Source organism: Mauremys reevesii, linkage group 10 (genome assembly GCF_016161935.1).
Source record: "Mauremys reevesii isolate NIE-2019 linkage group 10, ASM1616193v1, whole genome shotgun sequence".
Classification (NCBI taxonomy): Eukaryota; Metazoa; Chordata; order Testudines; family Geoemydidae; genus Mauremys; species Mauremys reevesii.
This window is the reverse complement of record NC_052632.1, coordinates 12,096,810-12,124,133: the sequence shown is the minus strand read 5'-3', so window position 1 is coordinate 12,124,133 and position 27,324 is coordinate 12,096,810. Positions and strand designations below refer to the sequence as shown.

Sequence of the window (27,324 nt, the reverse complement as noted above, 5' to 3'; positions counted from 1 at the left end):
TTGGGGAAGGACTATATATTGGCTGCATGAGTGAGAGAGGGAACAACGTGATTTTGAAGGAGACGGTACATAGAGCTGGAGAGAACGCCAAGGTAGGGCATTTTCCATTTCATTTTCGGCCTATGATTTACAGAGATTGCTCTCTTGTCATAAACATTAGTCCTGGGGAGAAGGCTACACTGCCTGCCACTGTATTTTCTGATGAGCCATTCCTGCACTTTGCAGGCTTCTTAGTCCATCAGCCACCTTCTCAGTCTTAAACAAAGAAACCTTCTGAGGCTTTCATTAAAAACCTTGAACAGGGGAAGAAAATGCTCAGCAAAACGACAGGAGAGGGCTAGATTTTTGCCCTGGAGAGAGTACAAACAATGGACCTGTTATACAGTAAGTTATTACACTTCCACTGAAAGAAAAAAGCCTTTTGCCTTTCTCTCATGGGAACCACAGCTGTAGCAGTGGGTGAATGGAATTCCCACCCGGGCCTGTGTGAAATATGTTGGTTGTCTCAGTCCACTTCCTACTGGGCAAGTGTCCAGATTGCAAAAGCTGAATGGCAACCTGAGTGGTCAGGTCAAGAAATGCAGGGGTTATGGGTGATGCAAAACTACCTTCTCACCCCATAAGGTGGTCCCTCCAGGCCAACGGGGGCCTCGGGAAGCGGGGGCCAATACGTCCCTCGGCCCGCGCCACTTCCAACAGCCCCCATTGGCCTGGAGCAGCGAACCGCGGCCAATGGGAGCCGCGATCGGCTGGACCTGCGGACGGGGCAGGTAAACAAACCGGCCCGGCCCGCCAGGGGCTTTCCCTACACAAGCAGCGTCCCAAGTTTGGGAAACACTGCCTTAGGGGGATACGCTACATTGGTGTTAGCACTACTACTATGTCTACATCCACACTCAGGAGCTTGTATTGCTTTAGCTATACCTAGCTTTTTTGTGCAGATAAACTCTTAGTCTGGTCTAGCTTAATGACCTGCAAATGTGGGCAGCACACTGGCAGAGAAACATGATTAAGAATGAGAGGCAGCATCCAATGACTGATTGGATTAATAACCTGAGATGCATTCCCCATAGAATCCGTGAGACCATTTCCCAGCTGCTCTGTGTTTTTGAAGCATGCCTTCAACACTGAGTTCATGTATTAATTCGCCACCAAAATTAACTCTCATCCAGTATTTACACACCCCCACACAACCTCTCTGCTACTTTAGATTGAAGCAGAGCACCTTGAAAGAAATCTGGATGGCTGGGTAAAGCCTGGAGCTGCAGAATAGTGGAGCTTTTTGTTGCAATAACTTTTGGACAAAGAGGTGTTTAATTTGCCAGTATTGTAAACATGCCAGTGAATCTGAAAGTGCATGTGCACAGTCAACCTGTGGAACTCCTTGCCTGACGAGGTTGTGAAGGCTAGGACTATAACAGGTTTTAAAAGAGAACTAGATAACCTCCATGAATTTAAGTCCATTAATGGCTATTAGCCAGGATGGGTAAGGAATGGTGTCTCTGTTTGTCAGAGGGTGGTGACGGATGGCAGGAGAGAGATCACTTGATCATTACCTGTTAGGTTCACTCCCTCTGAGGCACCTGGCATTGGCCACTGTCAGTAGACAGGATACTGGTCTGGATGGACCTTTGGTCTGACCCAGTACGGCCGTTCTTATGTTCACATAACAGGTTATTGTACTGCAATCACAAGCTGCTCACCACAGGAACTCACTTTGCAACAGAAGATGAGGCCTGAAGGAAATTTGGTACCTTGTGGATCACATTCCACCTGTCCATATACACAGACTATATCTTCAGCCCATGAAATTCTATGTGAACAGTATATTAAGTGTTGTTAGTTTGTGGCCATGTTCTCATAAGGGACTTTGTTAGCTTTCAAGGTCTGATTCTGATTACACTGACACTGATGTCAGCCAGGAGTAGCTGCACTGAATTTTGACAGAGTTGCAAAATTAATGTGAGAGGAAATCAGACACATAGAATTTAGGGCCAGGCTTTCAACAGGACTCTGTAAGCCAGATCTTAGGGCAGCTGCATAGCAGCCAGCTGGGGGTTCAAAGTGGCATTGGATATGTGAGGGTGTATGTGTGTGTTCATATGGATGTGTACATGTGTTGGCAGCGTTTGAATGTGTGTACATGCAGGTGTTCAGTGGATGGGTGTGTATAGATTAGAGTATGTTGGTAGGTTTCTGGGCTGGTGTGTGAGAGGGTGCATGTGTGTGCAAAATGCATGTGTATTTGTGTCTGCATGTGTTTTTTTTGATAGGCACCTCTGCAAATGTGTGCATGAGAGAGAGGGCATTTAAACGCATGGAAGAAATAAACCTGCTAAAGCTAAATGTATTTTCTGAGCAGAGGGGCCAAAAGACGCAGAAAACTCATGAGAGAAAAGGAATAAATCAGTTACATAAATATGTTTTCTCTGCACTAAAACTATTCCATTGTCAAAGCAGCCTTCTCAAATGAATGTTAAGGGTATCTTTGAAAAGGAAAAATGTGTGGGTGAGGAACCAGGGGGTTCTCAGGTTTCAGAAATAAACCTTACTGGAGCAAATCTCCTTCTCTGTTCACACCTGCCAGGGAAGCTGGGTTCATGGGCTGAACTTGATCTGAATTACAGGGAGTGACCTGAGCACTTCTTGGAGTCGTGTGCCACCATGGTTGGTACGTGGGAGCTCCAGAACACTAAAGAAACCTTTTCCATGGTTAAAAAGCAGTGAAAACCCAGTTTGGGTAAGTTTAGTGGCTTAGCAGCCTTCACCTCTTCTTCTTTCTCCACACTCCAACTCAGAGCAAACAAAACTGGAATGTACCAGAATGGTCCTTCAGTTACCTCCAACGAAAACAGTCTAAGCATCAACTGAAAATTTTCATTCTCCATATTTTTCACGCTAGGGAAAAAAACTAAAACAAAGCCCCTGCTGGCTTCATTGAGGCATTTCTCTTTAAAGGTAACAACCTCCCCAAAGAGTTTAAACAGCACATGTGTTTCTATAGGACATTCATAGAACCCAATGTACTTGCATCTAACAACTTAATCTCCCCGAGAGAGTGAAAATGAGTTTTTCACTTCTCGGCGCTCAATTTAATGAAGACACCTATTGACTTCCCTGTTACAATGTGTCCACTTACACAAGATTCATTGAAAATGACAGATTCTTCTATACCTAGAAGCAGTGTAGCATTAGCCAGGGTGGCGTGCAGTCTACACTGCAGGGCATTCCACCCAATAGATTTGATATGAGTTAAAAAATAAAAGCGATATCACCACACACTGGAAAAACACATGAAAAATAAATGCTTCTCAGAGCAAAGTATGTGACTTTGTCTTCATCTGAATACTGATTTCTCTGCCGGCTTCCTGATAAAAAATTAACCCAACTGTCTCCTTCTCACTAAAGTAGCCCTCAAGGAAAATAAGCTAATGAGAGAGTGAGAAGGTTTTGTTAACAAACATACCATGACGGTGTGAGAGACAGATCTTATGCAACTTGTTGAGGAGCAGGAAAGTTTATACAGCTTTATGCAACTTTAAAAATCCATTGAAGTCTCTAGTTTACTGGTTTCCATCCAGGCTGGTAGCATTACAAAGGGAGGAGCAAGGCAAGATGATTGGAATGATGAAGATGACGTGGATATGAGTAAATGGATAGGGACTCCTTTTTAAAGCTGTGTCTTTAATGTCCTCTGACATAGTCCACAAACCATCATAGAGCAGTAAGGGTGGGAGACTGGCAGTCACTGTCCACACAGGACCTGAAGTCCCACTCGTAACACCAGGATGTCTCTGCCCTGCCAAAACTCTCATGCTAAGTGATTGTGCGGCACTGTCTCGCAGGAGTGAGCCATCGTGGCACCAGAGCATGCTACATTTACTGAGGGGCTGAGAGGCAGCCTCAGAGCATCTGTTGTGAGGTTGATTTAATTTTTCACACAAACACACTCCTTTCCCCCCCCCCTTTATTTTTCTAAAGACTGGTACTGGATCTGAAAATGTGGCAGACATGATAAAACCATCTACTGACAAAGGGTTGGGCTGGACTCAGTGTGTCCTGATAAGCCTAAATCCCACCTGAGGCTGATGGCTATCTCTGGAGAAGACCGCCTGCACTGATGGAGTCCTTTGCTTTTGAAGATGCTTTGAGCTTATACAGATTCCACCATCTGGGAGGTGTCTGGATCTGCTCTCTCCTTATAAATAAGGCCCTACCAAATTCACGGTCCATTTTGGTCACTTTCACAGTGAGAGGATTTTAAAAATCGTAAACTTCATGATTTCAGCTATTTAAATCTGAAATTTCACAGGGTTGTGATTGTAGGGGTACTGACCCAAAAAGGAGTTGTGGAGGGGGCTCGCAAGGTTATTGCAGGGGGGGTTGCGGTACTGCTACCCTTACTTCTGTGCTGCTGCTGGCGGCGGCGCTGCCTTCAGAGCTGGGCAGCTGGAGAGCGGCGGCTGCTGGCCAGGAACCCAGCTCTGAAGGCAGAGTCACTGCCAGTATCAGCACAGAAGTAAGGATGGCATGGCCTGGTATTGCCACCCTTACTTCTGCACTGCTGCTGGCAGGGCGCTGCCTTCAGAGCTGGGTGTCCGTCCAACAGCCGCCACTCTCCAACCACCGTGCCCTGAAGGCAGTGCAGAAGTAAGAGTGGCAACACCTTAAGATAACCTTGTGACCTCCCCCGCAACTCCCTTTTGGGTCAGGACCCCCAATTTGAGAAACACTGATCTCTCCCATGAAATCTATATAGTATAGGGTAAAAATACACAAATCACCAGATTTCAGGCGGGGAGACCAGATTTCATGGCCCATGACGTGTTTTTCATGGCTGTGAATTTGGTATGGCCCTACATATAAAGATCTGATGAATTGAGGCCTATGGTGTAAAATTCAGAGGAAGTGACTTCGGCGTACATCCCAGTCAGAGTATGGGTGAGAGAGCACAACAGAGAGCTGATTTTCAGTTCAGCAACATACCTCTTGTGCATGGTGCTGAAGAGTTGGCCTGAGGACCCTGCTGTATTAGCTGGGCATAGTATTTGTTATCCACACTAGTTCAGTGAGTTTCACATCCCCCTCAAGTGGCTGGTCTGCATACGAGGATAACAAACATAGGGGGTGTTATTTCTAATGTCCTGGCTAATACTCCCCCACAGTTGTAGCTGAATGTGATATTGTTCAGTACATTTTCTTCTGTGGTGAACTTTTCTGCAGTGTTGCCCTGGATGGTTTAAAATTTGTCACACTTATGCCCAAAGGTGGCTGTGTTTCAGCAATGGGTGACATGATTCCAGTTTGTAAGGTTTGCTGAGGACTTTGGGATCTTTGGATAAAACATGATATGCTCATATCCCTTCTTATCTGCAAGAAACCGACATGACAGCCTGCCAGTCAGTGACATGTATGCACTTTAGAGAACTGTTGTACCAGGCAGCTTAGCTGAATTCAGCAGCACAGGCAGTCTGTGCTCTGGAGAATAACAACAATAGCAAGGGGGTTACAGGTCAGGATTGACTGCATCAGCAGAGAAATTGGGGAGTGGGGCTCAGACCGGGGTCAAGACTGACGTGGATCAGCAGAGCTGAATCATTGGGTGTTGCTGCATGCCAGAATTGAGGGGTATCTGCAGAGCTATACGATGATCCTCAACCAGAAAAGCACGGGATATTGCAGACTTGGATGAAGATGCATTGGTGAATCTAGGGGAGGGATCTCAACTGGGATAGCAGAGGGGACTACAGGTCACGAATGAAGTGCCTCAGAGGCATTGGCCAGTGAGGTGAGTTTGCATAGCACTTATCACACTCTATGCCCTAGTCTACACGACAAGGTTAGGTCAAATTTAGCAGCATTAGATCGATTTAACCCTGCACCCATCCACACGACGAAGCCATTTTTGTCGACTTAAAGGGCTCTTAAAATTGATTTTTGTACGCCTCCTCAATGAGGGGATTAGTGCTGAAATTGACCCTGCTGGGTTGAACTTGGGGTAGTGTGGATGCAATTAAACGGTGTTTGCCTCCGGGAGCTATCCCAGAGTGCTTCACTGTAACCGCTCTGGACAGCACTCTCAACTCAGATGCACTGGCCAAGTAGACAGGAAAAGCCCCACGAACTTTTGAATTTCATTTCTTGTTTGGCCACTGTGGCGAGCTGATCAGCACAGGTGACCATGGAGTTTCAGAATTGCAAAAGAGCTCCAGCATGGATGAACGGGAGGTACTGGCTCTGATCGCTGTATGGGGAGATTAATCCGTCCTAGCCGAACTCCGTTCTAAAAGACAAAATGCCAAAATATTTGAAAAAATCTCCAAGGGCATGAAGGACAGAGGCTATAACAGGGACCTGCAGCAGTGCCGCGTGAAACTTAAGGAGCTGAGGCAAGCCTACCAGAGAGACAAACGCCCTCCCATCCCCCCTTTGAGATCTCTGCTTGCAGAGGCAATAAAGTCATTGTTTCAAATTCATGCATTCTTTATTAATTCGTCACACAAATGGGGGGGATAGCCCAAGGTAGCCCAGGAGGGGTGGGGGAGGAGGGAAGCACAGGGGTGGGGTAGTTGTAGGGGCACCCCCTAGAATGGCATGCAGCTCATCATAGAAGCGGAATGTCTGGGGCTCTGACCCGGAGTGGCTGTTTGCCTCTCTGGTTCTTTGGTGGGCTTGCCTGATATTCCAGGCAGGACTGAATCTCCATTAGATGAGACTTAAAGATGGGAATGACCTGGAGTCACTCCCATTTATGTCCAAGCACCCCCAACCGACCACACCAAGGCCGGCCAGGAGCACCCATGTCTGCCCAGGTGCCCCCGACCGACTTCATCAAGGCCAGCCAGGAGACAGCAGCAGACGGTACAATACGGCTGCTAACCGTCTTTGCCAACTTGCAAAGGCAAGGAGCTGCTGCTGTGTAGCGCTGCAGTACCGCGTCTGCCAGCAGCACCCAGGAGACATACGGTGACAGCGAGCTGAGCAGGCTCTGTGCTTTCCGTGGTATGGCATCTGCACGGGTAACCCAGGAAAAAAGGTGAAAAACGATTTTTTGCAGTTGCTTTCACAGGGAGGATGGGGGGCTGACTACATGTACCCAGAACCACCCGCGACAAGATTTTTGCCCAATCAGGCATTGGGAGCTCAACCCAGAATTCCAATGGGCAGCGAAGACTGCGGGAACTGTGGGATAGCTACCCACAGTGCAACACTCCGAAAGTCGACGCTAGCCTCGGTACTGTGGACGCACTCTGCTGACTTAATGGTCTTAAGTGGGGGGACACACAATCGACTGTATCAAATCGATTTCTAAAAAATCAACATATTAAATCGACCTAATTTCGTAGTGTAGACATACCCGATGTGGCTGCAGCTCATGCTATTGCTCCCTTTTACGAGCAGTAAACTTACTCATGGATTGAAACAAGCAAGCATGCCGGCCCTATGGGAGCCCTAGGCAAAGCCACCGGTATCCCTGTTAGAAGAAACGAAGGCATGTAGGGCAAACTGCTGCTCTGCTGTTACCATCAGTAGTAATCCCATGATGGGCCTGGCCTTGCCTGAGTCCAGGTTCACATGGCACCGAAGCGGCAGTACGTTCTAGTCCTTCCCCTGCTTCCTGTGGATCCATCAAACCAGAATCCATCTGTATATATGTGCCTCTCTTGCTCTCTGCCATGGTGCCGCTAATCAGATTAAGGTTCCCCTGCTATCTGAGTCACCCTGCACTCATTAAGGCTATTTTTAGATACCAAGGCGACTCTTCTCCCCTCGGGGAGAGGGTCCATCTTGCAGCAGTGCTATGAGAAGGCAGAAATAGCATCCGGGCTCACAAGCCACTGAGGTGGAAACCTACTTCCAGCGAGAGAGACATATACCCATTGCACAATTCCTTCAGTCCAGTTTCCTTTGGCACTGAAAACTCAGCCCTGTGGGGGGTAGGATACCTGTGTGTGGCTTTGTTTGACTTGACACCCAGACCCAGAGCAGCGGGATGAGGCGTTGTTCTCAGTGAATGTCTGGGGGTGTTGGGGGGGACTGTTCCTTTGCTGCTGAATTGAGAGTTTGGCCCCAGGTTTGTCTGAAAGGTTCTCCTCCGCTGACAGCTGGCAGCTCGCAAATGTCAGCGAAAGAGACGAGCGCAAAGGCGCTTCCTCCCGCGTGGCTTTAATCTGGCCCAGCAGCTTCTCATACAAAATAACAGCAGGACAAACAGTGTCTCTTTGGATTCTCGTCGAGATCACCTTCACGAGGGGTTGCGGGGAGAAGGCGACGGGAGGAAGCAGAGCCTTCGTCTGTGAACCACAGCAATTCCCCTGACAAGGCAGCATTTTTGGAAAGGGGTCCAACTGCACCATCGCCAAGAGCAAAGCTGAAGCTAGGAGGAGGGAGCTGAGCGCTGAGTGGCTCCCAGTGCTGCAGAGCCTGGAGTGGCTCAGGAAATGCAATCAGTTCCCCAGGCAGCAAGGAGCTCCAGAGTCTTGGTTGTGTAATGCAGATATGCACAGCTGGAGGGAGCATCTTCCATTGCAGCCCCAGAAGCAGCGTGGGATAAACTTGGCTTTGACAGAAAAGCAACTGAAGCCTGGAGGAGAAGACACAGCTTTAGATTCTGCACATCCCAGGTTGCTCAGCACAGCCTCCGATCCCAAAGCACTTTCCCAGATTAACAGCATGATCTACAAATTGCTGGGTGGGAACAGTTTATTTTGTTTCGCAGGAAATTCCATGAGTTGTTTGACAATGATTCCAACATGGAACTACACCCTTCCACCCAAAGTTGAAATTTACCAAAAAAACAAATTTTTAAAATAATACATTTTGGGACAATCGCAACATTTAATTTATATAAAATCAAAATATTTCATTCTGATTTTGAACTTCTAGAAAAGATTTTCATATAAAGAAACACTAAATATGGTTTTGAAAAGGAAAATTGAAATGTTCCCTTCTGAAATGTCTGTTCTTATCTGTAAGGTTTTAATGGGCCATTGGGACATTATTGAAATGCTTTGTTTAATTTATTGGTTTTATTTTTCAAAATGAACTTTCATTAAACAGGACACCTTTTTCAGAAACACGTAGATGTCAATGAAAACAGCATTTTTTTCCCTCATGAAACCATTTTGATGAAAAATTTCCACCCCACTCTCCCCAGGGATCCATTCCCGTAGCAGCCAAGGGCCGCTGTCCCTGAAGAGAGCAAGGAATTCCAGGGGGAGCACAAGATGGGCTCTGACTAGGAAGAATGGGGAGCACTTGTTGAGGAGGAGACCTGTTAGGCTAATGATTCATCTCCCAAGGAAAGCAGTGGAGGTTCTACCACTTGGGATACTTAAAATCTATTGGGCAGTATCCCACTGCGAGCAATCCCGCATTGGCCAGGGAAAGGAGGAGCAGCAAGAGATGGGAGGTCTTTCCCATCCCGAGTTCAGAGGCGCCGTGTTTCAGCCATCTGGAGGGCTGTTTGCCTAGCACTTTCCAAAGAAGAAAGCTCAGCAAGGTGAAGCCAAGGTTCCAGGGAGAAGAGGCAAGCGCAGTGACCCCAAAGCCAACATTTCCATGATGCAAAGAAGGAGTGATGCTACCAGCTGCAGGTTGAGAGCCACCAGAAGAATGGCAGGTTGGATGGTATTCAGAAGCTAGGTGAGTTTGACACAGTCACCATCTTTAAAATGTGCCCTTTTAAATGGTGTGAGCCTGCTGTTTGCCATGATTACAATAGCTGCTGCCTGGAACTGGCCCGCTCCCAGCAGTGGCAGAGAGAGTTACACCAGGGAAGGCTTGGCAGGGTGTGCAGGTGTGGAGAGGGATTAGGTCTGTCTGATGTGCTGATTTGGGTAAGGGTGCAATCAAGGTCTTGTCTAAATGTGCGGTGGTGAGTAGGGTACATGTAGCTTCCTGCTGCCAGAGCCTTTCCCCACCACCTCCCCCCACCAAAGCCTTTCCTTGCGGCTTGTGTCTTTTCCTGAGGCAGAGAGAGGCTTCAGCAGTGGTGAGGCAGCAGGTAACTACACTGCTAAAAACAGCACTGCTTGGGTGAGTAGAGAGCCATGTAGGGTATAGAACCTAATGGTTCAGGCATGTCTTTACTCACTTAAGCCACGCCTCACTGTCTACACTGCTCTTTATAGCCATGCTAGAGGGGCATGCAGTGTCTGTACTCTATGGGCTGCCACCAGGATGGAGCTACCTGAAAAATAACCTCACGTAACTAGAGAGGAGGGGGAGAAAGTGAGAATGTAAGAGAGAGAGAATGAGATTGAGTGTGTGCTTGTGTGGAGAGCGAGAGAGAGAAAGCACCAGAGATTTCTGGTTCACCTCATTCACTCGACACCAGGAAGAGAGCCATGGGCAAAACATCCCAGCTTTAGCCTCGTGGGTATCTCGCGGCGTGAAGCTGGTTTTAACACGCAGCACTCAGAGACCATTGATGTGATCTAAGACCAAGAAATGAAACAGGACAGAATAGAGTAAATCTGAACCCACAGCACAAAGGCTCCTCCTGTTTGCCAGCAGCCAGAGCAAGGGGCAGCTCGGATAGCGGGGAGTGCCCCCTGCTCTGACCAACCTTGTGGCCTTACTAAAGGCAAACAGAGCTATTTCCACAGAGTAGACCCCCACTAGGGGTTTCCTCACAGACACGAAGACTTTCATTACCAGGGCTGGGCTGGATTGAATTACAATTGACTCTGTTTAATGCTGGGGGAATTAAGGCGTGCCAGACTGGATCTCTGGAGTGGCAGGCAATGTGTCACTTTTAATAATCTTTCCCTCAACAATAGGGGTTGGTCCCAACCACTGAATCTATCAGAGTTTGTGTTCGCCTTCCCTTACATTTGAAACCAGAAATTCTCCCTCTCCTGTGCTGCTAAGAACTGCATGGACAAGTTCTTTAGCCACAAAGCTGGTAGCGAAGACATGATGCTTGGAGGGCAGAAGAAGGTGGTGTGGAAAGGAGTAAGTGCATCTATATAGCTCCTCTGTGGATGTGGAGCAACTAAAGTGGAAATCAAAACACAACAGTGTAGGTAGGTGTCTCTGGTTTGACATCAGCAACAAACTCTGTGTAATGAAATGTACCACTATAGTGGTACGTGATAAATAGAGCTAGGGGTCTGGGGAAAGCATAGAGAGGAATAAAGCCAGAAGACCCACAGCATAGAATCATAGGACTGGAAGGGACCTCAAGAGGTCATCTAGTCCAGTCCCCGGCACTCATGGCAGGACTAAGTATTATCTAGACCATCCCTGACAGGTGTTAGTCTAACCTGCTCTTAAACGTCTCAAATGGTGGAGATTCCACAACCTCCCTAGGCAATTTATTCCAGTGCTTAACCACCCTACAGTTAGGAAGCTTTTCCTAATGTCCAACCTAAACCTCCCTTGCTGCAATTTAAGCCCATTGTTTCTTGTCCTGTCCTCAGAGGTTAAGAATATTTTTTCTTCCTCCTTCTTGTAACAACCTTTTATGTACTTGAAAACTATTACCATGTCCCCTCTCTGTCTTTTCTTTTCCAGACTAAACAAACCTAATTTTTTCCAATCTTACCTCATAGGTCATGTTTTCTAGACCTTGAATCACTTTTGTTTCTCTTCTCTGGACTTTCTCCAATTTGTGCACATCTTTCCTGAAATGTGACACCCAGAACTGGACACACTACTCCAGCTGATGCCTAATCAGAGCGAAGTAGAGCAGAAGAATTACTTCTCCTGTCTTACTTACAACACTCTTCGTAATACATCCCAGAATGGTGTTCACTTTCTTTGCAACAGTGTTACACTGTTGACTCATATTTAGTTTGTGGTCCATTATGACCCCCCAGATCCCTTTCCGCAGTACTCCTTCCTAGGCAGTCATTTTCCATTTTGTATGTGTGCTACTGATTGTTCCTTCCTAAGTGAAATACTTTGCATTTGTCTTTATTGAATTTCATCCTATTTACTTCAGACTATTTCTTCAGATCCTTTTGAATTTTAATCCTATCCTCCAAAGCACTTGCAACCCCCTCCCAGTTTGGTATAATCCGCAAACTTTATAAGTATACTCTCTATGCCATTATCTAAATCATTGATTAAGATATTGAACAGAACCAGACCCAGAACTGATCCCTGCGGGATCCCACTCATTGTGCCCTTCCAGCATGACAGTGAACCACTGATAACTAGGCTCTGGGAGCAGTTTTCCAACCAGTTATGCACCTACCTTATAGTAGCTCCATCTAGGTTGCATTTCCCTAGTTTGTATATGAGAAGGTCATGCGACACAATATCAAAAGCTTTAGTAAAGTCAATATACCACGTCTACCGCTTCCCCCCATCCACAAGACTTTTTACCCTGTCAAAGACAGCTATCATGGCATCATCAAATATCAGAGTTGGAAGAGCCCTCAGGAGGTCATCTAGTCCAACCCCCTGCTCAAAGCAGGACCAATTCCCCAACTAAATCATCCCAGCCAGGGCTTTGTCAAGCCTGACCTTAAAAACATCTAATGAAGGAGATTCCACCACCTCCCTAGGTAACTCATTCGAGTGCTTCACCACTCTCCTAGTGAAAAAGTTTTTTCTAATATCCAACCTAAACCTGCCCCACTGCAACTTGAGACCATTACCCCTTGTTCTGTCATCTGCTACCACTGAGAACCATCCTCTTTGGAACCCCCTTTCAGGTAGTTGAAAGCAGCTATCAAATCCCCCCCTCATTCTTCTCTTCTGCAGACTAAATAATCCCAGTTCCCTCAGCCTTTCCTCATAAGTCATATGCTCCAGCCCCCTAATCATTTTTCTTGCCTTCCACTGGACTCTTTCCAATTTTTCCACATCCTTCTTGTAGAGTGGGGCCCAAAATTGGACACGGTACTCCAGATAAGGCCTCACCAATGCCAAATAGAGGGGAATTATCACATCCCTCGATCTGCTGGTAATGCTCCTACTTATATAGCCCAAAATGCCATTAGCCTTCTTGGCAACAAGGGCACACTGTTGACTATCAGGTTGGTTTGACATGATTTGTTCTTGACAAATCCATGCTGACTGTTACTTATCACCTTATTATCTTCTAGATGTTTGCAAACATTATTGCTTAATTATTTGCTCCATTATCTTTCCGGGTACAGAAGTTGAGCTGACTGGTCTGTAATTCCCTGGGTTGTCCTTATTTCCCTATTGATAGCTTGGCACTATATTTGCCCTTTTCCAGTCATCTGGAATCTCTCCTGTCTTCCAGGAGGAAGCCATAATTGCTAATGGCTCAGATATCTCCTCAATCAGCTCCATGAGTATTCTAGGATGTATTTCATCAGGCCTGGTGACTTGAAGACAGCTAACTTGTCTAAGTGACTTTTTAATTTTTAACAGTAGTCAATCTTCCACCAGCAAGGAACTGTGAACTGCATCCACCAAGATCCCCTACTGCAGTGTTTCCCAAACTTGGGATGCCGCTTTTGTAGGGAAAGGCCCTGGCGGGCCGGGCCAGTTTGTTTACCTGCCGCATCCGCAGGTCCGGCCGATCGTGGCTCCCACTGGCCGCGGTTCGCTGCTCCAGGCCAATGGGAGCTACTGAAAATGGCGCGGGCCAAGGAACGTACTGGCCGCCGCTTCTAGCAGCTCCCATTGGCCTGGAGCAGCGAACCGCAGCCAGTGGGAGCCGCAATCGGCCGGACCTGCGGACGCGGCAGGTAGACAAACTGGCCCGGCCCGCCAGGGGCTTTCCCTACACAACCGGCATCCCAAGTTTGGGAAACACTGCCTTACTGCTCTGAGGCACTATTTTAGGCCCAGGAGCTACAGGTTGATACCTGGAGCCTGTACTGATGCCCTAGCATTTATGGAGTGTCTGTGTCATTTGGATTTGCAGGCAATGTATGAAAAGTCAAACTGACTTGTGAGCCTCTCATGGGAAAAGCCAATCAGAATGCTGTGACGTTGCACTCTATATGATTTTATGAAAATATGCTAATGTAACCGGAATATGCTTCATGCAAAAGGTCTCTTGTAAGGTATCATTACAAAGCTTATAATCTACTAAATGTGATCATCCTATTTGTATAAATGTACCACTCTTCTATCTGAAACTAGAAATATGAAATATAACTCTGAGGGCCTATTGTAATTATGCAAAGTGTCGGCCATTAATGATGGTTTGGAATCTTGATGACTCCCATTAACCAGGACAATTGACTGCAGATGGCTCTGTTTTACTTGTAAGTCTTCCTGTATACCTGTGTGCTGACAAGTGGGTAATGAAGTCTTACAGTGACATGTGATCATGTCACCTGAACAGGAATCCATCTTTAACCCTGGTGTCTTTCCATTAAGAAGGAGGGGGTGGGAACCCAGAGAGGGACAAAGGATTCCCGCCTTATGCAAAAGATATATAAATGGGTGGAACAGAACAAAGTGAAGCAGCCATCCTGAGGAATCTCCTAGCTACCACCTGAGCTGGAACAAGGGCTGTACCAGGGGAAAGGATTGTGCCCAGACTAGGAAGGTGTCCAGTCTGTGAAAGAAAATTATTGAAACATCTCTCAGGTGAGATTTGATCTGTACTCAATTGTATTACTGTATGAGGCTTAGATTTGCGTGTTTTATTTTATTTCACTTGGTAATTCACTTTGTTCTGTCTGTTACTACTTGGAACCACTTAAATCCTACGTTCTGTATTTAATAAAATCACTTTTTACTTATTAATTAACTCAGAGTATGTATTAATACCTGGGGGAGCAAACAGCTGTGCATATCTCTCTATCAGTGTTATAGAGGGTGAACAATTCATAAGTTTATCCTGCATAAGCTTTATACAAGGTAAAATGGATTTATTTGGGTTTAGACCCCATTGGGAGTTGGGCATCTGAGTGTTAAAGACAAGAACACCTCTGTAAGCTGCTTTCAGTTAAGTTAAGTCTTTCAGTTAAGTCTGCAGCTTTGGGGCAAGTAATTCAGCCTCTGGGTCTGTGTTGGAGCAGACGGGAGTGTCTAGCTCAACAAGACAGGGTGCTGGGGGCCGGAGCTGGCAGGGAAAGCAGGGGTAGAAGTCGTCTTGGCACATCACTTGGCAGTTCCCGAGGGGGGTTCTGTGATCTAACCCGTCACAGATGCCTATTCCTGTTGATTACTAGAGTGTTTTCCTAAGCAAAACCTTAAGCATAACATTCTGCCAGGGACGCCCTGAGCACCAAAAATGAGACTCTGGCTCAGCACATCTTCCCTCACTTGGAAATACAGACATGCAAACAAAGCCAGCTTTATTCATTACTTCTAGGTAAAATAACAGTGTGAACAGTGATCTAGTTATGCAGCATGAACTTAAAAAAAAATCTTGAAGTGTAAACATCATCTAGTGAAAAATATTATAATGATTATTTATATTACGGTAGCACTCAGGAACCCCAGTCCAGGACCCGCTGTGCTAGGCTCTGCACAGGTAAGTTTATTTGCTTTGCTCCGGTTAGCTGCATGTCTTAGACCAGCTGAGGTTTTTTGGTGTGTTGAATTTGCCTCTCAGTCGGATGTAGTTGGCACTGGCCCATGAGATAAGGTTCAACGGCCAACAAACCCCTCTTGGAAAGAGTTGCGTTGGCCTCAAGGCAGAGGTAGTGATCTCATTTCTGGGAAGTAGTGGAGCTATAAACCTGGCTTGCTCCAAGCAAATCCTATATAATGTTTGCATGAGATATGGAGGATTATGTTAACAGAGGGGATATTTGTCACCCACCTCCTGTCTGAGCATTGAGAAATGCACTTTTCCTTGAATACTAAGTGCCTGGTTTTCATGCTGGCTGCAGCCCACCCTTGTTCTTTGCACAAACAAGGCCTGATCTGAACAGCTCCATGGGAAGATTTCCCTTAGGATTGGGATCAAGCCCATGGTTTTATAGGTGCAAATGGCTGTGGGTGCAATTTCCCAATAGGCAGACTGCAATCATGCCTGCAAAATTTTGTGCCCTCAAAACCACAGGCATAGAAAGAGGGACAGGCCGTAAAATCATGCCCTTAAATGTCTGCCTCTCTGACTGGTACCTAGATAGGCCCATTGGAAATATTATATATAAAACAGACAAAAAGTTAAGGCATATCAAGCAGTTAAATTACACCAGTTGCATCCACAAAAAGGAAGGTTGGCTTTAAAAAATTCTGGCTGAAGTGTCCATTTCTAGACCATTCCCATTGATGCTCCCAACCAGATACATAAATGCAACCCAATAGAGATAAGCTATTTCTTTAGCCCCCCAAGCAATTCTGAATCTAAGGTAATCTAAGTCTCTCCATAGGCTGTAAGTGGGTGGACAGCATATACAAGGGAAATACTCACAGATAAGCACCAGTAATTTACACCACCTAGTCTAGGTAGAATCCTCTTACATATAATTTCTGCCCAATCTATAAAATGCCCCCATTCATCCAGGAGGATAAATTCACAGGCTAGTACCGGGGCAGCAGTGTGATCTGTGTATGTTCTATGAGGTCTCTTTGACATGACTTGAGTAAATCCTTTGTCCCTTTTTTGGTTACAGCCTGGTCTGTAATCTAGGCTAAACACAGCCCTGCTGAATGGAGACTGATATTAAGCCATACGATAAAATACATATAAATTGTGTTTCATCTCACTTTGGAGGTAATGAGGTAGTTTAATGTGAAATGTAATTTAAAAGCAGGTTTTTCTCTGTAATAGATTCAATATCCCTGAGAAGCTGACTGACAGATTAGTAACTGCTACAAAATGAAATACATTTTCTTCCAGGAAATAATATGAGGCTGAGGCAGCTGGGGAGAAAGAAGCCGAAATGCAATGATCTGGGGACTTCAGAAAGAGACTCAAGTCTTCCTCCAGCAGGTAAATACTGCATGGAACAGATGCAATGCTTAATCCAGGGAGGATGAGAATTTAAAAAAAGAACCATGCAAATTAAGCTACAAGACTTAAGAACAGTTTTCAAAAGGGAATTTGAAAAATAGATACCGAGAGCTTTCACGGTAGAAAAAAAATTGTTCGTTGCTTTGAGTGTTGTAGCAACGTGAAGGCCTGTTCCATGCAGGGGATGGGGTTACACAATAGTGCTTAGAAAGGCATCTGCTGGGGAGCCTGGAGTGTGCAGTGCCCTGGATATCCATAGTGCAGATATAGCACAGAAGTGGCTGTTCAGCTGTAGGCAGCCTTAGTGGGATTGACCCCAAAATGTACATGGTAAAAGCATTAGCTCCAAATGACTAAGCCCCTTAGGTAGCACCTGTAACTAGCTCATTATCCTTTTATATGGACTAGGCACTTGAGGGGGCATGTGGAACACACACTAAACGGTGAAGAACACAAGATTCCCCACTCTGCATGTCTCACCCCTCACCTGAAGGCACTTTCTCGATGGGTTGCTGGGGAGTTCAGACTCTGTGGCCCATTCTCTCTGTGCTGTGATTGTCAGAAGGGAGCCAACTATGGCAGTGGGTTTTGTTATCCGGAGACCTGTCCGCTGAGAAAGGGATGGACCCAATAGGCGCATGTCACATAGGCTGCCAAACAGTCTACTGATGCTCACAACATTCACCCTTCCAAAAGGATGATGCGGCTGTTTATCCAAGCCAGAGAGAGGCTCTGGACATTTGCATTTTCTCTAGTGCAGACTTCAGAGTATGATCTAAATGGCTGCAGTTCTTCTCTTGACTGGCAAAGGTGTATCACCATAATGCCAGGCATGAAAGGACATTTCCATATGCTTGGGCAGGAATCCAGCCCATAGTACTAAGTCAAGAGATCCATAATGAACCTGGCATACCTGTGCTCCTGGCCATCTGCAAGTGGCTGGATGCCAATGTATAAGGCCATTGGCCAGTCTCAGCTGGTCCTAGTGCCAAGAAGAAATGGGTTTAGGATGGTAGCTTGCAAGATGTAGAAAGTGGCCTCTGTTGTGTCAGAAGATCCTCCTGGTAGTGAGTGATACTCAACATAGGACCACATGGTTCCTTATTATCAAGGATCCCATCTGTTTATTCTTGTGGAGTATTTCTGCCATCTCAAAATGTCCTTTATCTGGTATCTCTTATCTCACCCTACCTCTATGAGTGGAGATATGAAAGTTGCATTCTCTTGTAAGGACAGCAATAAGTAAGCCTAATCTAAGAGTTATTTCAGTATGTTTCCTTTTCCTCTCCTCCCAGACAGTCCTTCACATGGGTACACGGGAGACAAATCTCTGTATATCATAGCATCCAAAAGACCAAGAAAGGTGCAGCTCATAAGATATTCAAAAAGTAGTTTTCACTCAGGACAAGCTCAGAACAACCCTTATCAGTTCATCAACCATGTCCTGAGCCTCACTTACACAACATGCATTGAATGGAAGACTTCACTAACTTGCTAGTCTTCTGAATATCCGGTCCATGACCTAAGATGGAGAAAACAAGAGCTGAGTAAGGGAGGAGTGAGTTTGGATTAGGTCAGGGATTGGCAACCCTTTGGCACACAGCCTGCCAGGGTAAGCCCCCTGGCAGGCCGGACCGGTTTGTTTACCTGCCGCATCCGCAAGTTCGGCCGATTGTGGCTCCCACTGGCCGCGGTTTGCTGCTCCAGGCCAATGTGGGCTGCGGGAAGTGGCGGCCAGCATATCCCTCGGCCCACGCCACTTCCCGCAGCCCCCATTGGTCTGGGGTGGAGAACCGTGGCCAGTGGGAGCCTCAATCGGCCAAACCTGTGGACGTGGCAGGTAAACAAACCGGCCCAGCCCACCAGGGGGTTTACCTTGGCGGGCCGCAGGCCAAAGGTTACTGATCCCTGGATTAGGTCATAGAACATTAGAGTTGGAAGAGACCTCAGGAGGTCATCTGCTCAAATCCCCTGCTCAAAGCAGGACCAACACCAGGTCTATCGGGGGCCTTAAAAGACAGCCCATTGCTGCTGAAGGGGCTCATAAGTAAATCAAATTTACTTCCCAATCAGTGCCTGGAAAGTCACAGACTCACATTTGCATAAGCTGTGTCTGTTTTATGCACTGTTTTGCCTGTAGTTTCTTTGTCCTGGTGCCTCCTCCTTTGTGTGCGTTTGCTGATATGTTCTTCTAACCAGCCAGAGTCTCCCCGAAAGCTCAGACCTGTCAGCTCAAACAATAATTAGGAGGTTTCCCCTCCTACCATTATTGTCTGCATTTGATTTATACAAAAAGATCCTTGGGAACATAGACCAATAGAGCTGGTCAGAAACAGGGATGGGTTTTTTGATGGAAACTTTTGATACCTTGACAAAAAAAAAAACCCAAACTGAAAAATTTCAGCAGAAAACGGACAAAACTCTAGCAGGCCCGGGGGGAGGGGGGAGAGGTTTTTTTAGCTGACAATTTTTGGTTTTCTAGTGAAAAATTGAAATTTTTGGAGAAAAGCAGACATTTGCCATGAAACGTTTTATTACACGGAGAACCCAGATTTTCCATTGAAAAACATTTTGATGGAAAATCTTTGACCAGCCCTATAGACTTTGTATTTGAGCAGCCCTGCGCACTCTCACCAAAACAACTGTTCTTGTAGTATTATGCTGCTTCTTCTTCTGGCAAGGCAGAGCAGCAGCTAAATGAAAAATAGAAGGAAGGACATAGGTCCTTCTCCCTCCAAAATGGTTCTTCTCTGAGACCAGTTTGTGTCTTGGATGAAGGACCGTGTGGGTTCATGTAGTCTCCAGCCCAGCTTGCCTGTCCCTATTTATTTCCAAAGCATTTCTGCCCCTCTTCAAAAAGCAAAGTGGAGACAAGAATGGGCTTATTCCCATCATAAACCTGCGTCCTGTTCTATAATGAGTCTTTCAAGTAGCTGGACCTACCAGTATAGAAATGATTTACTTTCTCTAGGGTTTGGGGAGTGTATTCACAAAGAACTTGGTGCATGCAAAGTGCACTCAGAATGTAGGCAACACAAAGCACAGGTGAGTCACTCTTAAATTAATTTTCAAATGTCATTTATTTGGAGTCATTGGATGATACAAGGGACGTGTTACTGGGCTACAGAACTTTCACGTCTAAGTCAGTGGGTTCCAATGTGGCCCAGGACAGTAGTGACCAACAGTGTAATTAACATCTGATATCTGTTCAGTAGCCTAAATTGAATGAATTAGGAATCTTAATCCAATTCCCACTGGACTAGTGTTTGAATCATCAAAGCCACCATCCCAATTAGCACTAATTTGCATCCTAGCTGACAGTCTCAGTCCAGAAGACATGACATTTCAGCAGCGATTTCCTTTGAAGTACGGCTATTTTTCTTGCAATGCTATAGGATCATTGAGCCTAAAATCTAACTGGATGTAATCCACAGATAGCAAAATTCAGAGGAATTTTTAGCTGTGCTGGCACTGAACTGGGGTTAAGGAATTGATGTGCCATGTAAAACCATTGTGCCAAAACCCAGTAACAATATGTAGCACTTTGCACATTAAAACCACTGTCCAAAATGGAGCAAATTCATCCTCACAACCCTTCTTCCCCCATGAGGTAGGTATTAACCTTTTTTACATTTGGGGAAACTGAGGCACCGCACTCTTGTGACTTACTCAAGGCCACAGAGAGGGTCAGTGGCAGAGCCAGGAATAGAGGCAGTGAATAGGGCACTGGACTAGGACACAGAAGGGTGGGGTGCTATTCCCAGCTCTGCCACGAACCTGCTGCATGAACTTGGGCCAGTCACTTTACGTTGTGCGCATCTGTTTCCCCTCCCACCCTTTTGTCTTGTCTATTTGGACTATGACCTCTTTGTAGCAGAGACTGAATCTTTCCACCTGTGTGCACAGCACCTTGCACGGGGGGGCCCCAACCTCAGCTGGTGCCTTTTAGGCATAACCATGATACAGATAATAGATCTGGGAATTCCAGGCTCCCTAGCCTGTGCTCACCCCAATAGACCTCACTGTCTCTCTGCTGACCCGGTTCTGCAGTAAGCCCCATGCTGGCAGGCGTGTCTCAATGCAGGATTGAGGCCTCTGTTTTTATCTTTATTTATAGAAGGGTTTTTCAGTCGTATATTTTTTTTAAAGAGCATGTCAGTGAAATAAGTGCTTTAAAACATTGGCCTACAAGTGTTGAGCAACAGTCATGTATTTTTATTTTTAGCAGGGACTCCCTTTGCTCAGACCAGCAGAGCTGCACAGTCTCAAAGGTGACCCATGGAATCTATAGGGTGTGAGCGGCCTACTACAGTTCTCTCCGGAGTAACCACTGCTGGTCGGATAATGGTGCTGTGCTCTGCCTCAGATAATAATACACTGCACTTTTACAGCTGCACTCATCCAGAGAGCTTCCAGCCCTTTGCCAGCACTTACTGAGCCTTACTGGGTGGTGTAATGGAGAAACTGAGACACAGAGAGATTAGTCAACTTGCCTGGGAATAGGCCACGGAAACCTGACTCTCACCGCTCCGCTCCACTCCACTTGCTAGTCCACGTTCAGTTCAGCTACAAGAGAGGGGTTTGGAGGAACGGGGAGGATAAAGGCACCCCCAGAAAGAAGCAACAAGTCAGAGCAAGCACTAGGAGCCGGGGTGACACCAGTGAAATGGGAACAAAGCCTCAGTAGCCTTGTTCCCTCCCTCCATTGTTACTCCTGGCATTGTTAGGTTGTGATGGCAGAGACAACTTTATTCTCCGAGGCTAATATCAGAAACGGTGCTGTCACATGCCCAGCAGGGGCAGGCTTGGAGGGGGGGGCAGAAGATAACACACAGCTGTTGCAGATACCATGGTAATTTATTCAGCCTCGGCAGGCAAGGCTCTGCTCCAGAGCTGATTAGATGAAGCATGTTCTCCGCTCGGCAGTTTGACAGTCAGCTCTTGGTTCCACCCCAACTCCCTCACACTTGGAAGTTCTCTAGTCCAGGGACACCCGTACGTAATTCCACCCCTGGCAAGTAGCGAGAGGTAATCTCTAGAGGTTACGGCTCTGCCTCCTCTCAGGGCGTGAAGAGGAGGCTTTGTTACACTGGCATGATCCTATTGAGCCGAGAGTAGCATAAAACCTGTTTGTCTTGTAAACAAAGCACCACAGAAGCCAGATGTCTTGGAGAAAAAGCTGTCTGTATCAGAGGTATAAGCACTAGCATTCCAGCCCTTTATGCCTGGGAAGTTTTAATGCTGCTATAGCTGGATAAGTAGCTTTTGTCACCATCATGAGGCTAAGCCACACATAAAGCCTTCAAGTATCTTGTTGGAAAGAACCAACTATGCCCCAAGACAGCTGGGCGTTTTTCAGCGCTCCATTTCCTTGAGGAATCTTGGGTTTCCCTAAAGAAGATGGATTTTGCATGAGATCTTTGCTGTAGCTGCTGCTCCAGTGACTGACACATAACAGAACAATGAAAGCGCTCGGAGCACGTCACAGTGTGTTGGTTTTCTTATCATACGAAACTCAAAAAGAAGAGAACAACAGGCAAATAAATCAATAGAAATTAAAACATGCATTTTATTGATTTCAGAGTAGCAGCCGTGTTAGTCTGTATCCGCAAAAAGAACAGGAGTACTTGTGGCACCTTAGAGACTAACAAATTTATTTGAGCATGAGCTTTCGAGGGCTACAGCCCACTTCTTCGGATTGATTGAATTCCTGGGGAAAATGCTTGCTTCTTTGCCAGGAGCACAATAGACTCCACTGGACACACTAATACCCACAGTACCATCATCTGCTGTTTTTAACTTATGAAATGGTAAATAATGCAACTGCCTGTTCCTCTGGTCAACTTCTGTACACCGTAATACAGAAATCTCTCCGAAGATGATATGTAGCTATTTGAACAGCCAGGCTGGAAAATGCTATAGAAGGCCTCTTCAGGACCCTTCTGGCAGTACAGTGACCAACAAGTTCTATTACAGACTGTTCTTTCTGGGTTTTTAGAAGAGGAAGTTTGCTAAGCAGATTTTTCTCTTTCCTTCCAGGTCTCCTTTAGCAATTCTTCTCTTCCCCCAGCTCTTGGAGTTTCTCATGGTGTATATCCTCAGTCCCCTCACCTTGCCCCTCTTACTGTCTTGACAACTTCATCTGTTCCTAGGAGTTCAGTTACAGCTTTGTATGGATAATTCTCACAGCTACTTCTCTACCCTGCCCATTCCCCTATGACCCTTTGGCACCTTCTCCAAGATGTCCAACTGCCATCTCAAATTCAGTTTCTCCAAAACTTACCTTCTCTACTCCTGCCTTCTCTCTCCTCACTGATATCTCCACAGTCCCTTGTACGTCTCAGGCTCACAGTGCCAAACTTAACTTCATTTTCCTTTTCTCCCCATATCCAGGCTCTCATTAAGTCATTTCTTCCTCTGTAGAGCATAGGTCTGTCTTTTCCTCACTGTCGGCACTGCTAAAGCTCTGGCCCAGGCCTTGGTCACTAGGGAAGGTTGTACATTTTCCACCAAAAGACAGTGTTAAATTTGAAATTATTTTTTTTATTTTCCAAAATCTTTTCAAAATAAACAAAATATGGGAAAGAAAAAAATAGAAGTGTCTAAATGACAAATGTTGGGAGGGGAAAATGATTTTTAATGAAAAATTTGGCGGGGGAAGAAAACCAGAATCTTCTATACATTTTAAATTTTTTAATTAAAAATTGTGGTGTTTTCCCCTCCGTTGGACCATTTCCAACTTTTGACAGTGAAAGTGTTATATTTAAAAGTGTAAAGTGTTGGGGGGAGAAGGTTCCACTTTCCCACACTTTTTGTTACTGTTTTGTAACTAGAAACATTTGGGAAACCGTAAAAGAATGTGGGAAAGTGGGAGGAAAAAACCACTGACTTGTATTATTTTAAATGGCCTATGTTAAAAATCCATGTTTTTCAGCCATCGCGGTTGGTCGCTGTCACCTTCTCTTCTCTGGCCTCCAGTCTATCCATCTGCTGCTAAAGTCCTCCTCTTCTCCTTCCTATTGGTCCATATCACCCTCCTGTCTTTGAATCCCTCCATTGTCTGCCTATCTCTTACCTTAGCAGATTCAACTGCCTCATTCTCACTTTCACGATCCTGCTTAACCGTTCCTCTACCTACAGCTCTGCTGTCCCTTCCCTCCCATCCCATGGTCCTCCCAACCTTCTCCCTTCATCTCCTCCTGCTGCTCTTGGCTTATCATAGAATCATAGAAGATTTTAGTGCTTTCTCCCTTGCTTTCCCTTCTGTTTGGTGGCATTCCCCTCAGTTTGTCCATCTAATGCCCTCTTCCTTCTGTCAGACCCTTCTCCCAAGAAGCCTCCTGCCTTGCAGTCTTCCGCAGTCCTCTCTCTGCCTCTTCCTTTTTCCTCTTGTCCACGTTTTGCTTTCTTTGCCTCGTCTTGCAAATTACAAGCTCTTAGAGGCAGGGATCCTGTCTCGCTGGATGTTTGTAAAGCCGTATGTCTGCTTAGGCTGCTATGCAAACATTTTGGTGTTAGCAGTTGTAATAATCATTAGTCTCAGGGGGCAGTTAGAAGGCAGAGGATTGGAACGTAGGGCCTTCCTTCCTAGGAGTGTTTGCAGTAATAGTCAAGGAACTAATTTGCAGTGAAAATCCATTTCTTTTTAAACGTCAGCTTTCAGCGTGGCTGCAGTTGAAGCACATGAGTGGAGTCAGCTGCTCTGTACAGACTGGCAGATGAAAGTTCCTCTCCCCAAGAGTTTGTTGCCTCCTGCCTAGTTTGCACCCCGTATGATTGCTCTGTGAAGTACAGCTGCCGTCTTGATGTGTTACAGGAAACGAACCTGAAGAGATACTAGAGCACCATGACTTCACAAGGCTGTATCCCAGGATGAGCCAGGGCTTTGCTCTGATGCATTTTTCCTTTCTGGCAATTCATTAAAAACTAAGACTGGGCAAACGTAAAACAACAGAGAACCTGGGTAATAACAAATCAGCAAAGGATGGTGCAGATGGCAGAAGCTAGTTGAGAGGCAATTCAAATCCTAGGGCTCCTGTAAAAAAAAAAAAAAAAAAGTAACCTCCTCTTTCCTTGGAAGACAGCACATCTGAGAACCGCCTTCTCTCATTCACTTCTAAGTAGTGTGAGCTTTTCTGCTTCAATTAATTTTTAATAAATACCCCTTTTTGAAAATTACATCATCAGCCTGGTGACGCTAAGAGGTTCTGAGCCTTTTCATACTGTGACGCCGCAACCAGCCATTTATGACGGGTCCTTATTGGGTGTATCTAAGACTCCTTTGTGCTGGTCCCACAGTAACTCAAGGATCTTGTGCAATGGTTTACTGCTGGTGCAGGAGAAGGATCATGTAAATCCACAGCCCTGGAGTCATAGGGACAGAACTAAGGGTCTTCTACTGCAGACCCTTTCCATTTGATCTGTAATCTCTAGTGGCATTAGGGCAGACCCTCTATGAGTCCATGTGTAATATTAAGGGTACTACAGGGCAGCAGAATTTTAACCGATTTGAACGGGTCTAACATTCCATCCAGCAGAGGACAGAAGTCTCTCTCTCTCTCTCTCACTCATGCTAGTAAAATCTCATCTCCCTCTGTCTAAATTTATTGTCTCTCCCCTTCTCACATGTATAATATACCTGGATGGTATATTTTTTCCTTTTGCTCCACACCAAGGGTTTAGGGGCATAATCTCGCTTCTCCCTCCCCTGTCTTGTTGACATGAATTTTAAAATAATTTTTCCTGCCTCTTTTCTGGCACCATTTCTCTACTGTGTACTTGTCGAATGTCACTGTCATAAGAGGAGTGACATCAGTCCGGTGATATAAGCCTAATGCCATCTTCCATGTGTTACAGAGATGGACCCCCAACTTGAAACTGAAATCGAACCCCAAATTTCAGGGATGGGTTAGCTTGGATTTGAATCCCTAGATCAGAACTTGCTCCCCCAGGTTTTATTCCAGGTCAGATCCAAGCACAAAGGGAGCCACTTTTCCAAATGTGGTTTGGATTAAGCAGAAGATGGCAGGAATCTCGTGTGAACAGCTGATTTCCAAGGATTCTGCCATTTGGGGCTGAAATCTTACAAGAGGAGCTTCAAGAAATGGCAGTTGAAACCCCAACCTCGAATGCGGCTCTGAACCCTGAACCCTTGCCTAATTTAAGCCAATTTAGATCAGAACTCCAGTTCTTCATCCTATCCCTAATTTTAAACATTGATCAAGTCACAAACAGGGTACCAGAGTCAGCACGGAACACTTTACACTGAAAAGGATTAAGGGGTCATGGTAGCTCCCAATGCAATGCTGTGGGCTAAGAAGGTTAATGTGATGCTTGGATGTATAAGCAGAAGAATATCACCCAGAAGTAGAGAGGTGGTGTTATCTCTGAATACAGCTTTAGTGAGACCATTACTGGAATACTATGTCAGTTCTGGTGCTCCATACTTCAAAAACAGTGTTGGAAAATTGGAAAGGATTCAAAAAAGAGCTACACAAATTATTCGAGGTTTGGAAAATATATCTTATAGTGACGGGTTTATGAAGCAAAATCTATGTAGCTTATCCAAGAGAAGGCTAAGGGCTAGTCCACACTTACTGTCCGGGTCGACGCGGTGAGTTCGACTTCTCGGAGTTCGAACTATCGCGTCTGATCTAGACGCGATAGTTCGAACTCCGGAAGCGCCGCGGTCGACTCCGGTACTCCACCACTGCAAACGGCGGTGGCGGAGTCGACCTTGGAGCCGCGGAGTTCGACCCCGCCGCGTCTGGACGGGTGAGTAGTTCAAATTAGGGTACTTCGAATTCAGCTACGCTATTCACATAGCTGAATTTGCGTACCCTAATTCGAACCCCCTTTTTAGTGTGGACCAGGCCTAAGAAGTGACTCAGCCATGGCCTACAAGTATCTGGATGGGGAAGGGATTTCGGGTAGTAGATGTTTATTTAATCTAATGGAACAAAGTTAGAACAGCCTATGGTTGGAAGCTGAAATTAGATACATTCAGACTAGGAATAAAGTATATTTTTTAAAGAGTGAGTGTAATTAACCATTGGAACAATTTACCTAGAGATGTGGTGGATTCTCCATTACTTAGAGCTTTTAAATCAAGACAGGATATCTTCCTAAAAGATATGCTATCGCTCAAACAGAAGTTATGGGCTTGATGCGGACATTACTGGAGGAGGTTCTACGGGCTGTTATGCAGGAGGTCAGATTAGATTAGCATAGTGGTCCATTTTGGCCTTAAAAATCAATGAGCCTATGAACACTTTCAGGACCTGATTTCCAAAGTAATAATGTAATAACTTATTAAAGTGCCTTTCCACCGTAGATCTGAAAATATCGGTCAAGTTATTAATTATTTATTCCTGACAGGTTGTACTGATGAGGAAGCCAAGGCAAAGAGAGGTGATGGAGCTTGCCCAAGGTCACGCAACAAGTCATTGGCAGCTCCAAGAACAGAACCCAGG

General features: G+C 45.7%; 1 long non-coding RNA gene across 1 annotated transcript; it reads left to right on the top strand.

Annotated features, from left to right (window-relative positions):
• On the top strand, positions 1-27,324 carry LOC120372759. Its single transcript, XR_005585174.1, has 3 exons — positions 1-92; positions 16,739-16,831; positions 27,230-27,324. It is a non-coding gene; the product is annotated as an uncharacterized LOC120372759 (long non-coding RNA).